Below are 15,532 nucleotides of genomic sequence, written 5' to 3'. Positions count from 1 at the left end.
TTTGTGCTGAACCATACGTCGCTCCTGCGAATCTGCACGTTGTACGTGGTCTTTCGATGGGCGGACAAAGAAGTCAAAAGCACGCACATTGTGGCCTACCAATAATTTCTATAACTCAATGAGCGTTATTCTCGACTTGCCACGTACTACCCTGGAGCGTAAGAAGAGCAGACTTCGCGTTTCGTTTACAACAACGGTTACCGCTCACTGAGAAGGTGATGTCATTCATTAGCAACCACTGTGTTAGGGTTAGAATAAGTCATGCAGCTCAACTCGTTGATATCCCTCCTTGAGAAGATCGTCTTTACCGCATTCCGTGTTTTCCTGGTTGGTCAAGTTTTAGTAGCAAGTTGACCTAATGGCCGAATTGGAAGCGTCACCGGAAACGTTGATTCCAAGGAGCCCTTGAAGCAACTCTTCGGTTACTCAACACATCTGGCATGGCTGACACCAGAAGTGCAAGCGTCTCTGCCGAAGTGCCCGTAGTTACAAGCACATACCCATCGCCTCTCCCCATTCTCGCACACAACGCTACTCGTCTGTCGTAGAAATCTGCTAGTAGGGTGCGCCGATTGTAGTCGTTAGTCGAACAATCGTGCAAGATATTGAGATCCCGCTGTTATCTTAGGTGCTTGAATCGTTTCGCGCCGAACGGTTATTATTATTATTATTATTATTATCATTATTATTATTATTATTATTATTATTATTATTATTGTTGTTGTTGTTGTTGTTGTTGTTGTTGTTGTTGTTGTCGGATGAGTTTCAGTTCGACATCCTGGTATTTTGGAAAGCGCTTGCCATTAAAAACACTAGGGTGGTTGCTTGGGCTAGTTGGTAATTCATGATGAAAAATAACGTAACAGCGCGAAGGACAAGGACTGCCAGAGACGACATACACAGCGCTGTGTATGTCGTCTCTTGCAGTTTTTGTCCTTCGCGCTGTTACGTTATTTTTTGCCGAGAGTGGAACGGGCGCGCAACACGTGGTGCATACTTCCCCGCACTGTTCTTGGAGCACTCCGGAGTGTCAGCGCGACCTACAGGCTAGGCTGCGGGCGAGGGCGGAAAGTGCTTTAGGGCCAGGTTTCTTCTTTCCCCGCCAGTGGGCGCGTTCCGCGTGGAACGCGTTTAGGAGCGCGCGTCGTGTGGGTGGGCGTCCAGGCTTGTGGCCGCGATGGCCGGTCGAAGCGGACGTCGGCCTCAGTATGGTGGCGCCATCTCTGTGCCACGGTATTTACCAGCTGCAGGGCGCCATGCTGCCGATGTTGCTGCCAGCGGCCCCACCGTCCGCCGCTGTCGTCTCCGAAACAGCAGCCTGTTGCTGCTGCCACTCGGCGTGAAAAACAAAAAGGGGCGACGCTGCTCTCGCGTTTCGAACCGCTGGTTCGCGCAGCATCATCAGCGGAGGAGAGCAGCTCCGACGCCAGCGGCCATGGTGCTGCGACAGCCTCCGCCGCCGCGCATCGCCGTCGTCGCCGGGACAGCCGCGCCGTCGCGGGGCCGCCGCGGATGACCGCCCCGACCCCTGCAACCTGTTGATTCCAGCCGCCGCTCCGACGCCGATCGACGACTGCAGGTCCCGCCTTCTCGGCTCGCTCGCCCGTTGTTTGCTGCTGCTGCTGCTGCTGTGCTCCCGGACGACCCGTTCTGCCGCGCCGAGCCCCGTACGTTCTTCTTCTCTCCTTGTCCCTGTTTCGAGTTTTTTAGGCGACTGCTGCCGCAGCATGAACGCCCTGCAATGCCGCGCTGCCGGAGTGTGTACGCGTGCCGTGCCCGTGCGATGTCCGATGACGACCGCGCGCGGCCGCCTCTCCGCCGCCGTGCAACTCTTTTGTGCACCGACCTGTTGCTCGCCTCCCTGGGCGCTGCTTTTCCAGATCCGCGCGCGACGCGGTTCGAGGAGCGCGACCGCTTTGCCACTGATAGCAGCAGCTTCGTTTAGGTATTCGTAGACGTTGCCTATAGCCGACGGCCACACTAACTTCTGTATTACTCGTACTGCGATCGCGTTCTGCACAGTATTCGCTCCCCCGAAGCAACAGGTGGTCGCACAGAGGGGCACTTTTTGCTGCCGCCGACCGTTTCGGTTATTTTCCGTGCTAACATTTTACGTCAGAGGGAACGTTCGGAAGCCACTCGGGAATGAACACAGATGTGATCGGCTGACACGGAGAATTTGCGTATTGATTGCCCCAGTGCCGGTTACCTTGACGGAAACAAATACTTACACGAAGCTTCCTGATCGATGCTCGCCGCAGTATTGATCTTTGAGCCTTGCATACTTCTCAGAAAGACGGGAGCACCGAGCAGCAAGTGCGACACATTGACTCCTGTCGCGCTGTTCAGATCACGTTTGTTCCTGCTGGTTTAGTCGACTCCGTTAGCCGCGCAGAACCTCCGCCCGCGATGCGCATCTGTCATTAGTCTTGAACTTCCGCTTGCAGAAAGAAGGCCGTGCCGCGTGAGATTGCCGCGCGAAACCGCAATTACCGGTGGTCATTCCACCTTCCCTGCGAGTCGGTGGAAAATGAAAGGCGTGTTTTGTTGAAGCTTTGGTACGATTGACGTGGTTCGTGTGGCTCTTAACCTCTTAACTTTGCATGCTGTATAAATTTGTTATGTTAAACACACAACTTGCAACGATTGTTTAAGTTTCAGTACATATGGCACAACATGGCTTCTTTTTCTCCTACCAGTTTCCTCTTTATTTATGTCAATTGCCATGATCTGACGTTGTGAATGCAAATAGCGGTTTTAATAGGCGCACTTCGTTGCTTGTTGCAGGCCAGGTTTCTGTGGAAAGAACTCTCTTTGTTGAACAGGACTACCGATTATACCGGATCTTGCTTGCGTGTCGCATACAGCCGCGCTTTTAAGCTAAAGCTTGCTGTAGCGCTACATGTATCTAAAAAAGTTTATTCAAAGCATGAAACGCTCTTGGGCCTCGAGAACCAGGCTTCAGCCGAGCTCTCACAATATCTCGCCGATATTACTAAGCTCGTGCCATAACGTGCATAACAGCGTATCAGGCGCCGCAGTTATCTCTGAGTTGCTGCTATAAGTTTTACTGGGATCGATGCCATAACCTTAGACGTGGGGCTGCCATTGGCCGGCCTGCATAATCTTGAGTCGCTGTACACTCTGACCATACTGCATGAGTCGCCGTATATGAACAAACGGGTCTGCAAGCGAAGCAGCTAACTAGAATGTTACGAAACTTTCGTACCTTGTAATCGTTCATCTTGCTATGTTTCGCTTTGTGCCTGACGCCTCCATTGACCTTGTCTTCGACGTTTCTTTATTCTGCTTCCGAGCTGCCTTAGTTTTAACTCTTACCCTGTGTATTCAAATACATGTGCAACGTAGAGATGCCCTCCATGGGCAACCGCTGAAAATGAAAAAAAAAAAAAATGGCGAGTCGAGAGGCGCTAGGTAGAAAGGCGGGAGTTACGAGAAACTCGGGAGCGATCGAGCTCTGGGCCGACGCTTTAAGGATGAGTGAATTAATTGCACGGAAACAAGAGTTCCGACTCCCGGTGCGCCTTAAAACATCGTTGGCTAAACGTCACGAAGACGTCACCACATAGGCGGTCACGCGACGTAGTATAACCATCGTGATCTGCGAACAAGTAGCATAGGAGACGCGCAGCACCGATTGGTTGTCGACGATGTAAATTCACAGAAACAAAACGAGGACGAGAGGAACGTGAACGAGGGCGAGTGCTCACCTCCAACTGTTATTTATTGAAAGCACAATAAATATTGACCCGTGTACTTAGATTTAGGTGCACTATAAGGAAGCCCAGTTTTCCCAAATTTCTGGGGTCGCCCGCTACGGCATGCCTCATAATCAAAAAGTGGTTTTGGCGCGTAAAACCCCATAATTTAATTAATTTAATTAAGAAATATTGTCACACTTGCATGCACATATCGGTAATTAAAGAATTGTGTGCTCACGACGCAGCTCAAACCTGCCCAGGAACCATTACTAAATAAGCTAAATAAACAAACAGAAGCAAAGCTATAAGTAGGCGTGCAACCACCTTCGCATTCCAAATACACAAACTTTCTGTCCGACAGTGCTACCGATGGCTTAATTACTTACTCAACCTAATCAAAGCATTCTCGCTACTGTTTACGCCGATGACGTGCGCTGCAGTCTCCCAGTGTTCACACTTATCTAAACACGGAGATCGGAGTTAGGCTCAATAGGCAACTACCTTAAGCCATTTCTTACGCATACTTCATGTATGATAAATAAAACGGCCCCTTACTGTAATACTATATATAGGAAGTACAGTTTGCCTATACAGGTTAGCTTACCTATACTCTTCGGGGTCCCTTTAATATTAGTTTCCTCCATAAAACCGTCCAGACATCTCCTCGATTGGCCCGTTTTCCTTCACCCTTCGAATGTCGCCGTCACTAGCGTCTTCACAAGGCAGCAACGGATACAAAAAGAGGAGTTCTGGGGACTCTTCTTTCGCGGGAGTAACTGCGCGTGCATTATTTGACTCCATTTTTTTACCTCCCCTATTGCAAAAACCAGCTCCACTGGGACCCAGTGCGCCGGATTATGGGCCCAGTGCAGCGCGCTGGGACGGCGCTGGGAAGGCGCGGCACTGGCTACTCGTGCGAAAAACAGCTCTAGCGCGTTAAATATGCGGTGCCTGGACACCGTATATATTTTTTATGCGAAGCATATTACGAGAGCTCAACCCAGCTCCTCAGGCGCGGCGGTGTCGCCTTGAATACCACGTGACACCGTGACGTCACGACAGAGGAGAAGTGGCTTTGGCTCAACTCTTGCAAGATGGGCTGGGTGGGAATCGAACCAGGGTCTCCGGAGTGTGAGACGGAGACGCTACCACTGAGCCACGAGTACGATGCTTCAAAGCGGTACAAAAGCGCCTCTAGTGAATGCGGTGTTGCCTTAGAAACGAGCTGTTTCTAAGGCTCAGGCGTGCGTCGCTTGCTCAGGCGCACATTTCGTTGCCGCGCCGAACGCTGCGTTGCTCGACGCTCACCGCGTCCAATGCGGGGCGTCCAAGGCGAAGCAGAGTAACGCATGAGCTGTTTCTTCGTCTAGCCGATCCAAATATAGCCAAGCAACAGCAGTTCACCAAGCTAAACAGTGGTTCAACAACTAAAATAAAGGCTAGTATGCTTCGCATCCTGGGCTTAACCTTACCTAAGCCACAGCCATTTTTTGAATACAGAAAGCAAGGAAGAGCGCTTTAGTGCAATAAAAAAAGAAAAAAAAACGTAAAAAGTAAAACTGCTCCGACAAGGATTCGAACGACCGACCTACAGATCTTAAGCCCGTCACTTTACCACTACGCCACGCCACTTTTTTTTTCTTTATTACCGGCTTGGCAAGTACATACAAATATTGTCAAATCAAACCGAATGTTAAAACGTCTAGTCGTTACTAAGACTGATGTGTCATGTTAAAATGGCTTCATCGAAGCCAAACTGTCCAACACTGAAAGCCAATTTGGCGGATCACTTAGCAGTTTCAACACTTCGCTTGTATAATTAACATTCTCGGTAAAATAATACATTGCTGGCCTTGCATCAACATCAGCATTGCGTACAGCCATACGAGTTCGCCACACACTTTGCATACACAATAGCATCAACATGTCCACCGGCACACCGTCAGGTTCAGCACATGGCAAAAACCTTATTCCGAACGCAGTAATAGGAAGCTCCTTTTTTAAAGTTCTTTGCAGGATGTCCCAAAGAAAGCGGGCATCGTGGCAGTCAAGAAAAATATGTTCGACAGTTTCTTCCTTGTTACATATAAGACAGTTGTCTGACCATGGGACAAACAAGCCCTTGCTTCTTAGCCATGGCTTAACAGGCAGTGTGCCGGTATGCAGTTTGAAAAAGAATGATTTTGTGTTAGCTCGTACAGGCATATTATTGACTCGCTTGAAAACATCTCGTTCAGGCCCTAAGTAATACATAGAACGATACACTGGTGTAGGTATAAATACTTCAACAAGATCCTTATACAATTGTTTTCGTGACACTGCAAACAAGTAGTCTTTCGAAAAACGAGCGTTTAGAAGACGTATCGCCATGGAAACTTCACGCAGATAGCCCTTTAGTGCCATCGGTTTGATTGCGTGCGACGATACAACAAAATCGGGCAAAGCGTCGCGCAATCTCACTTGGATTACCGTCCGCAGAAACCCATCGCTTTGGTCGCGGAAGAAAACAAATCTCGATACAAGTTGCTTGAAAAACAAATGCGTTAAACCAAGTCCCCCATTGCGCAATGTGTGAAACAAATTACTTCTGCTCGTGCGTTCCCACACCGAACCCCAAATAAACTCTGCAAACACTCTGTGTATTTTTTGAATTGAAGATCGGCTCATGCATAGCACCTGCAGGACGTAGAACACCTTAGCTACTAAAAAGATATTACATACTTTGGCCCTAGCAAACATCGAAAAGTTGTGGCCTCCCCATTTGTTAGTTTGCTCTTTCATTCCATCTCTCTCGCTCGTCCAGTATTCGATTGGCTCACGGTAGGCACTGAGTGGAACCCCAAGATAAGTACCGGGTAATACACTCCCCACTGCATTTTGCAAAAGACCTCTGGTGCATCTGGCCAATTCCCGTGCCAAAGCCCTAAACATTTTGACCAACTTATCGCACTACCGGAAGCCTTGCAAAAAGCTTGGGCTTCCCTCACAGCTTCTGCAATGCTCTGTTTATCGCGACAGAACACTGCTATGTCGTCGGCATAAGCTAAAACTTTTATTTCTCTACCAAGGAATGTGTACCCGCGAATATTATGGTTATGTAGTAACTTTAAACAGAAAGGTTCTAAATAAAGTGCAAAGAGCAAGGCCGAGGTCGGACAGCCTTGCTTTATGCTAGACATTACTGCAATCCGCCTGCTCAGTTTGTTGTTAATAATTACGTTTGTGGTACAACCATCATACATCATTTTTACCCCGTCCAAAATGACTGATCCGACATTAACATAATCAAGAAGTATAAACAGGATTTCGTGGGACACCCTGTCAAAAGCTTTGGCCAAATCTAGTTGTAGCATAGCTACATGATCTCCCATCGCATCGCAACATTCAAGTATGCTTCGCGCTATATGTATATTTGTGAATATAGTCCTGCCTTTTATACCGCATGTCTGATGTGTACCTACTAGGGATTTGACTACACTTTGAAGGCGATGGGCGAGCACCTTCATAAATACTTTATAATCAACATTTGCTAAGCTTATTGGCCGGTAGGTCTCTACGGATTGAAGTTTAATGGGGTCTGTTGATTTAGGTATCAGTACTACGTGTGTCTGTCGGAAAGAAGGAGGAGTCCATTTTTGTTCGTAACACTTGGTTATGACGCGGTGCAGAGCCTCAGCCATTTCAACCTTGAAAATTTTATATATCGCTGCCCCAAGTCCATCCGGTCCAGGCGATTTCCTTACACTAAGGTCATCTATAGCCTTTTCAATTTCTGCTACAGAAATCGGCCTCTCAAGGGCATCCTTGAGTTGACCATCAATTTTCGGCATAAGAGGTAAATATTCACTCTTAAACGCAGAGATCTCGCTTGTCCTCTTGCTTAGCAGCGTGCTATAGTAGTCAACGAAAGCACGTTCTATCATTTCCCCGTCATTTGTAAGCTGCCCTTGAAAAACGATTTCTTTTACTTCCTTGGTCATAGCGTACCTCTTCTCTTCACTTAAAGCTCGCTTGGTGGGCGTTTCACCCAGCCATACACGTTCAGCGCGTGCTCTTAAAACCGCGCCACGATATCTCTCTTCATCAATCACTTCAAGTTTCGCTTTAATTTGTTTAATATCATGTGCAAATATACCAGCCCCGCCGCTTTCCATGTTCAACAGGTATGCCAACGTGCATTGCAGTTGCTTTTCTTCTTGCTTTTGTTTCTGCCGCAACACGCATGCTCTCTCTAAAGCAATTGTTTTCGCTTTGGTTTTGAACATCTCCCAAGCTTCTACAACATTTTTTGCATCCTCAAGGAGAACAGCGTCTAATTTCTCTTTTATTCTTTTAAGAAATACTTCATCTTGCATAAGGTTGTCATTAAGTTTCCATAGGTGCCAATTAAATTTCTGTTCTTTCTTTTTCATACCTATCGTAACCGTTACCAAACAATGATCACTGAAACTGACACATTCTACACCATATTCAGAAAGTAGTGGAACTAAGTGAACAGGAACATAGATGCGGTCTAACCTTGAGTGGCTGTCTCCTTGAAAATGCGTATATTGCACATGACTGTAAGAACCAAGAACACTCCCAACATCCTCTAGATCAACATCACACAAAATTTCATGCAAAAGTGCGGCACTTTTATCGTGGCTAAGTTGCTTTTTCGATCGGTCTATCGGCCGGCATACACAATTGAAGTCGCCAAACATTAGAACGTGTCTTTCACACCGCAAGAAAGACCTCAGATAAACGAAAAATTGTTCACGTTCTCGAGCATTATTGGGGGCGTATACACAAACCGCCCGCCACAGCAATCCAGAAAAAGAAAAATCACAAATAAGCAAACGCCCCCCTTCACATGAAGTAACTTGTTGCTCTAGTATCCCAATGCTATTTCTAATAAACAAAAGGCAGCCCCCAGAAGTACCACTCGCGTGGCAAACGCATACATTGTACTTATTTCTGAAAATGTCAACCAAACGAGCCGTTTTTTCTTCAGATTCAATTTTTGTTTCTTGTACAGCCATCCGCGAATTTCTGTGTGGTGGCGTGGCGTAGTCTTAGGAAACATACGGACTCTGGTATGCAGTGATGCTCGTTGAACATGGCCCTCCCTTTCGAGCCGACGACTGCCAACCCACGTAGTCGCAGGCCCATTCCCGATCAAAGATCGGGTTTTGGAAGTTCTTCCCGGGACACTACCTCCGCTAAGGCGGTGGTGGCCCGTGGAGCAGCCGTCTGTCTGGTGGCACATTGAGTTTGACCTTCAACGTCGACCTTCGGCCTGTCTGGGTTTTCTGTGCCGGTCTTTCGGTACCCGCGCCGTCGCTGTCTCGGCCGCGGTCCTCAACATCGTCGCGCAACCGTTTTCCGGCACCCTTAGCGTTGGAAGTCATGTCCATGCTCTCGGAGATGCTGACTGTCTCGTCAACCGCGGTGGTTGGGGTTGCTTGGATAGTTGAAGACGCACTCGTCGCCTCAACACCACTTTCCTTGACTTGAACCTTGGCAGGTGGAGGCGTCGAATCGGGCACGTTGTCCTTATCAGTCCCCTCCGAGTTCACATCTAACTAAAACAATGGCAGACGCTATTAACCTCACCAGTCCGCTTCGTTTGGCGACATTAAACGTCAGAGGGTTGTCGCAGAGGCGAAGACAATGTCAGATAAGTCGCATGTTACTAGAAAAAGACATTGATTTGATGGCTGTACAAGAAACAAAAATTGAATCTGAAGAAAAAACGGCTCGATTGGTTGAAATTTTCAGAAATAAGTACAATGTATGCGTTTGCCACGCGAGTGGTACTTCTGGGGGCTGCCTTTTGTTTATTAGAAATAGCATTGGGATAATAGAGCAACAAGTTACTTCATGTGAAGGGGGGCGTTTGCTTATTTGTGATTTTTCTTTTTCTGGATTGCTGTGGCGGGCGGTTTGTGTATACGCCCCTAATAATGCTCGAGAACGTGAACAATTTTTCGTTTATCTGAGGTCTTTCTTGCGGTGTGAAAGACACGTTCTAATGTTTGGCGACTTCAATTGTGTATGCCGGCCGATATATCGATCGAAAAAGCAACTTAGCCACGATAAAAGTGCCGCACTTCTGCATGAAATTTTGTGTGATGTTGATCTAGAGGATGTTGGGAGTGTTCTTGGTTCTTACAGTCATGTGCAATATACGCATTTTCAAGGAGACAGCCACTCAAGGTTAGACCGCATCTATGTTCCTGTTCACTTAGTTCCACTACTTTCTGAATATGGTGTAGAATGTATCAGTTTCAGTGATCATTGTTTGGTAACGGTTACGATAGGTATGAAAAAGAAAGAACAGAAATTTAATTGGCACCTATGGAAACTTAATGACAACCTTATGCAAGATGAAGTATTTCTTAAAAGAATAAAAGAGAAATTAGACGCTGTTCTCCTTGAGGATGCAAAAAATGTTGTAGAAGCTTGGGAGATGTTCAAAACCGAAGCGAAAACAATTGCTTTAGAGAGAGCATGCGTGTTGCGGCAGAAACAAAAGCAAGAAGAAAAGCAACTGCAATGCACGTTAGCATACCTGTTGAACATGGAAAGCGGCGGGGCTGGTATATTTGCAAATGATATTAAGGAAATTAAAGCGAAACTTGAAGTGATTGATGAAGAGAGATATCGTGGCGCGGTTTTAAGAGCACGCGCTGAACGTGTATGGCTGGGTGAAACGCCCACCAAGCGAGCTTTAAGTGAAGAGAAGAGGTACGCTATGACCAAGGAAGTAAAAGAAATCGTTTTTCAAGGGCAGCTTACAAATGACGGGGAAATGATAGAACGTGCTTTCGTTGACTATTATAGCACGCTGCTAAGCAAGAGGACAAGCGAGATCTCTGCGTTTAAAAGTGAATATTTACCTCTTATGCCGAAAATTGATGGTCAACTCAAGGATGCCCTTGAGAGGCCGATTTCTGTAGCAGAAATTGAAAAGGCTATAGATGACCTTAGTGTAAGGAAATCGCCTGGACCGGACGGACTTGGGGCAGCGATATATAAAATTTTCAAGGTTGAAATGGCTGAGGCTCTGCACCGCGTCATAACCAAGTGTTACGAACAAAAATGGACGCCTCCTTCTTTCCGACAGACACACGTAGTACTGATACCTAAATCAACAGACCCCATTAAACTTCAATCCGTAGAGACCTACCGGCCAATAAGCTTAGCAAATATTGATTATAAAGTATTTATGAAGGTGCTCGCCCATCGCCTTCAAAGTGTAGTCAAATCCCTAGTAGGTACACATCAGACGTGCGGTATAAAAGGCAGGACTATATTCACAAATATACATATAGCGCGAAGCATACTTGAATGTTGCGATACGATGGGAGATCATGTAGCTATGCTACAACTAGATTTGGCCAAAGCTTTTGACAGGGTGTCCCACGAAATCCTGTTTATGCTTCTTGATTATGTTAATGTCGGATCAGTCATTTTGGACGGGGTAAAAATGATGTATGATGGTTGTACCACAAACTTAATTATTAACAACAAACTGAGCAGGCGGATTGCAGTAATGTCTAGCATAAAGCAAGGCTGTCCGACCTCGGCCTTGCTCTTTGCACTTTATTTAGAACCTTTCTGTTTAAAGTTACTACATAGCCATAATATTCGCGGGTACACATTCCTTGGTAGAGAAATAAAAGTTTTAGCTTATGCCGACGACATAGCAGTGTTCTGTCGCGATAAACAGAGCATTGCAGAAGCTGTGAGGGAAGCCCAAGCTTTTTGCAAGGCTTCCGGTAGTGCGATAAGTTGGTCAAAATGTTTAGGGCTTTGGCACGGGAATTGGCCAGATGCACCAGAGGTCTTTTGCAAAATGCAGTGGGGAGTGTATTACCCGGCACTTATCTTGGGGTTCCGCTCAGCGCCTACCGTGAGCCAATCGAATACTGGACGAGCGAGAGAGACGGAATGAAAGAGCAAACAAATGGGGAGGCCACAACCTTTCTATGTTTGCTAGAGCCAAAGTATGTAATATCTTTTTAGTAGCTAAAGTGTTCTACGTCTTGCAGGTCCTATGCATGAGCCGATCTTCAATTCAAAAAATACACAGAGTGTTTGCAGAGTTTATTTGGGGTTCGGTGTGGGAACGCACGAGCAGAAGTAATTTGTTTCACACATTGCGCAATGGGGGACTTGGTTTAACGCATTTGTTTTTCAAGCAACTTGTATCGAGATTTGTTTTCTTCCGCGACCAAAGCGATGGGTTTCTGCGGACGGTAATCCAAGTGAGATTGCGCGACGCTTTGCCCGATTTTGTTGTATCGTCGCACGCAATCAAACCGATGGCACTAAACGGATATCTGCGTGAAGTTTCCATGGCGATACGTCTTCTAAATGCTCGTTTTTCGAAAGACTACTTGTTTGCAGTGTCACGAAAACAATTGTATAAGGATCTTGTTGAAGTGTTTATACCTACACCAGTGTATCGTTCTATGTATTACTTAGGGCCTGAACGAGATGTTTTCAAGCGAGTCAATAATATGCCTGTACGAGCTAACACAAAATCATTCTTTTTCAAACTGCATACCGGCACACTGCCTGTTAAGCCATGGCTAAGAAGCAAGGGCTTGTTTGTCCCATGGTCAGACAACTGTCTTATTTGTAACAAGGAAGAAACTGTCGAACATATTTTTCTTGACTGCCACGATGCCCGCTTTTTTGGGACATCCTGCAAAGAACATTAAAAAAGGAGCTTCCTATCACTGCGTTCGGAATAAGGTTTTTGCCATGTGCTGAACCTGATGGTGTGCCGGTGGACATGTTGATGCTATTGTGTATGCAAAGTGTGTGGCGAACTCGTATGGCTGTACGCAATGCTGATGTTGATGCAAGGCCAGCAATGTATTATTTTACTGAGAATGTTAATTATTCAAGCGAAGTGTTGAAACTGCTAAGTGATCCGCCAAATTGGCTTTCAGTGTTGGACAGTTTGGCTTCGATGAAGCCATTTTAACATGACACGTCAGTCTTAGTAACGACTAGACGTTTTAACATTCGGTTTTATTTGACCATATTTGTATGTACTTGCCAAGCCGGTAATAAAAAAAAAAAGTGGTGTGGCGTAGTGGTAAAGTGCCGGGCTTGGGATCTGTAGGTCGGTCGTTCGAATCCTTGTCGGAGCCATTTTATTTTTTACGTTTTTCTCTTTTTTTTATTGCACTAAAGCGCTCTTCCTTGCTTTTTGTATTCAAAAAAATATATACGGTGTCCAGGCACCGCATATTTAACGCGCTAGAGCTGTTTTTCGCACGAGTAGCCAGTGCCGCGCCTTCCCAGCGCCCCAGCGTCCAGCGCGCTGCACTGGGCCCATAATCCGGCGCACTGGGTCCCAGTGGCGCTGGTTTTTGCAATAAGGTCTGTTCAGAGAGCGGAGACGTTTGATTTAGTAGGCATGCTCAGTTGGCACGGTCAACTTGGTGGAGTTATAGCATTCTTCTCCGCTCATTGTAATCCCTTTAGTGTGTCGTAGTGTGGCATGTTTATCCGCAGTAGTCGACGGCAGAGAATTAGGTGGTATGATAAAATGGGAAATTTGCAGGTGTAAGATGTGGTTAGCTGGCGAAACACGGGGATAATTGGAGATCGCTGGGAGAGGCCTTCGTCCTGCAGTGGCCATAAATAGGCCGATAGTGATAATCATGATCCCACACCTTAAATGGGCGCTTAACCACTTTTTTGTCGAAGTGAATAAATGCATTTGAACTTAAAATAGGCTGTTTCGGGAATACTTTGCCGCGAAAAAGTACTTCGATTCGTTTAGCAGAAGCCGAATATATTGGCAGTCAAATACGCCTTTCGCGGTGCTAACGCGCCTTCTTTAATCACTTCCACTGGGAAGGCTACGGCGGGGATGGGCGTGCCCACAGCGCTCCGCCTACTGAGCATCACTGTGGCGCACAGTTCAAATTTAATTCTGTATGCTAATGTAGACGCCACTACTTCCGATTTGGCGCCTATGACGCGCCAAACGTAAGCCGAATGCGATTGTCCTTAGCGGGCCGTAGTGCGCTTAGCCAGTAGACTCGTCGCGGCGGTCTCGGTATCTACACACGTAGCAAACTGGGGCTACATGCAACTGTAGTGCGACAGGGCTTGAATGCGTGCTCCCGTTCATGTGCTCGTCTGATCGTGCTACGTGTTGCGGACCGGCTTTTTCGTTCGCCAGCTTCACCGACGGATAGTATCCATATCCAAGGTGCGCATCTTTAAGCGCTACATATAAGTCTGCAAAGGAGTCAGCGCGCACTGGCAAGCGTACGTGTGGTCTGACCTTAAGTTTGGCGTGGTTCAAGGCTAGTTAAACGTTCAAAACTAGTCGAAATTAGCAAGACGTGACGGCTATACGACACCGATAAGTAGGCTGGCCAAAGTTTAATTTCTACGCGGGCGGCCTCGGCCGAGCGAAAGCAGATGATAGTAGGCTTCTTCCGGAAGTACGTAATTATTATCAAAATTCGAAAGAAGATTTTAGCTTAGTTCAGCCTGTTTACTAAACTTCGTCAATGAATATACACATTAACAGTAGGACGAAGCGCACTGATCCGAACACCCTTCTTAATTGATGTCAGCTGTAGTTTAATAGCAGCCGCGTATAGAAATCTGCTATATTCCGAAAGAAAGCATCCAGGAAAGAGCGAGGAACAGGCTTCTGTTCAAAGGGGAGCGTTTGAGAGAAAGGTGACTTCACGCTCCGCTTGCGAGCTCCTCCACGCGCTGCGCTCGACTGCAAAACTTTGCTGAGATGTTCACTGCAGCGCATGCGATCGCAGGTAGCTCTAGATCACGAGTCCTAGCGCTTCGCATCAACCACCCGCGCTCGTGTCTCGCGCCGCAGCGGTGGCAGTCCGCACAGTGCCACATGCATATTACCCACTACAACTTCCCCCGGGGCGAAGAGGAGCCATCCTGGCGACCTAAGGCGATGATACGATAAGGGGGTCGTGGTACGGCTTTAGGCGGCTGACGTGAACAGTCTCGCGGCCACGGCGCCGTTTGTCCGAAGATGGCGTCACCGGTTCGACCACATAACTCACAGGCGAAGTACACGCGACGATCCGGTACGGACCTTGATATTTCGGGGCAAGCTTTGGGCTAAGGCCTGGAGCTTGGAAGGGCAGCCGAAGCCAGACGTGAGAGTCCACGGCGAAGGACTGTGTGGGCTGATCGTTGTCGTGGCGGTCTTTGTGGATTCCTTGGGTATCCGACGTGAACGAGCTAGCCAGTTGGCGGCACTCTTCAGCATGGCGATCAACTTCGGAAAGAGGGGTGAATTCAGAGGCATCCGGGTGATATAGTAGTACGGTGTCGAGGGTAGCGGATGGTTCACGCCCATAAAGAAGGAAAAATGGTGAGAAGCCTGTGGTAGCCTGAACGGCGGTATTGTATGCGTACGTCACAAAAGGGAGGACATCGTCCCAATTGGAATGATCCGACGCAACATACATGGTGAGCATGTCCCCAAGGGTGCGGTTGAATCGTTCCGTTAGACCGTTAGTTTGTGGGTGATACGCCGTAGTGGTGCGGTGAATAGTGCGGCACGCGGCGAGTAGCTCATTAATAACTTCGGACAAGAAGACACGGCCTCGGTCACTGAGCAGTTCTCGCGGTGCGCCGTGCCGTAAGACGAAATGCCGTAAGATTAATGCGGCGACGTCGCGAGCAGTAGCCGAAGCAAGTGCAGCAGTTTCAGCATATCTTGTCAGGTGGTCTACTGCGACAATTATCCAACGATTTCCGGTAGCACTGCATGGAAGAGGCCCATAAAGGTCGATGCCAACCCGATC

At 47.4% G+C, this 15,532-nt stretch overlaps 1 protein-coding gene across 1 annotated transcript in view; it reads left to right on the top strand.

The window, feature by feature from the left end:
* Nucleotides 1-1,270: 1,270 nt before the first annotated feature.
* Nucleotides 1,271-15,532, top strand: part of LOC139057235 (rho guanine nucleotide exchange factor 17-like) — a 215,275-nt gene continuing 201,013 nt past the window's right edge. Inside the window, exon 1 of the mRNA XM_070535096.1 lies at nucleotides 1,271-1,667. The gene's annotated coding sequence lies outside the window, so the exon portion shown is untranslated. The remainder of the gene's footprint in view (nucleotides 1,668-15,532) is intronic.

This window comes from Dermacentor albipictus, chromosome 3, assembly GCF_038994185.2.
Source record: "Dermacentor albipictus isolate Rhodes 1998 colony chromosome 3, USDA_Dalb.pri_finalv2, whole genome shotgun sequence".
Taxonomy (NCBI): domain Eukaryota; kingdom Metazoa; phylum Arthropoda; class Arachnida; order Ixodida; family Ixodidae; genus Dermacentor; species Dermacentor albipictus.
Note: the sequence above shows the minus strand (reverse complement) of the source record. Positions and strands in the feature narration are given on the sequence as shown.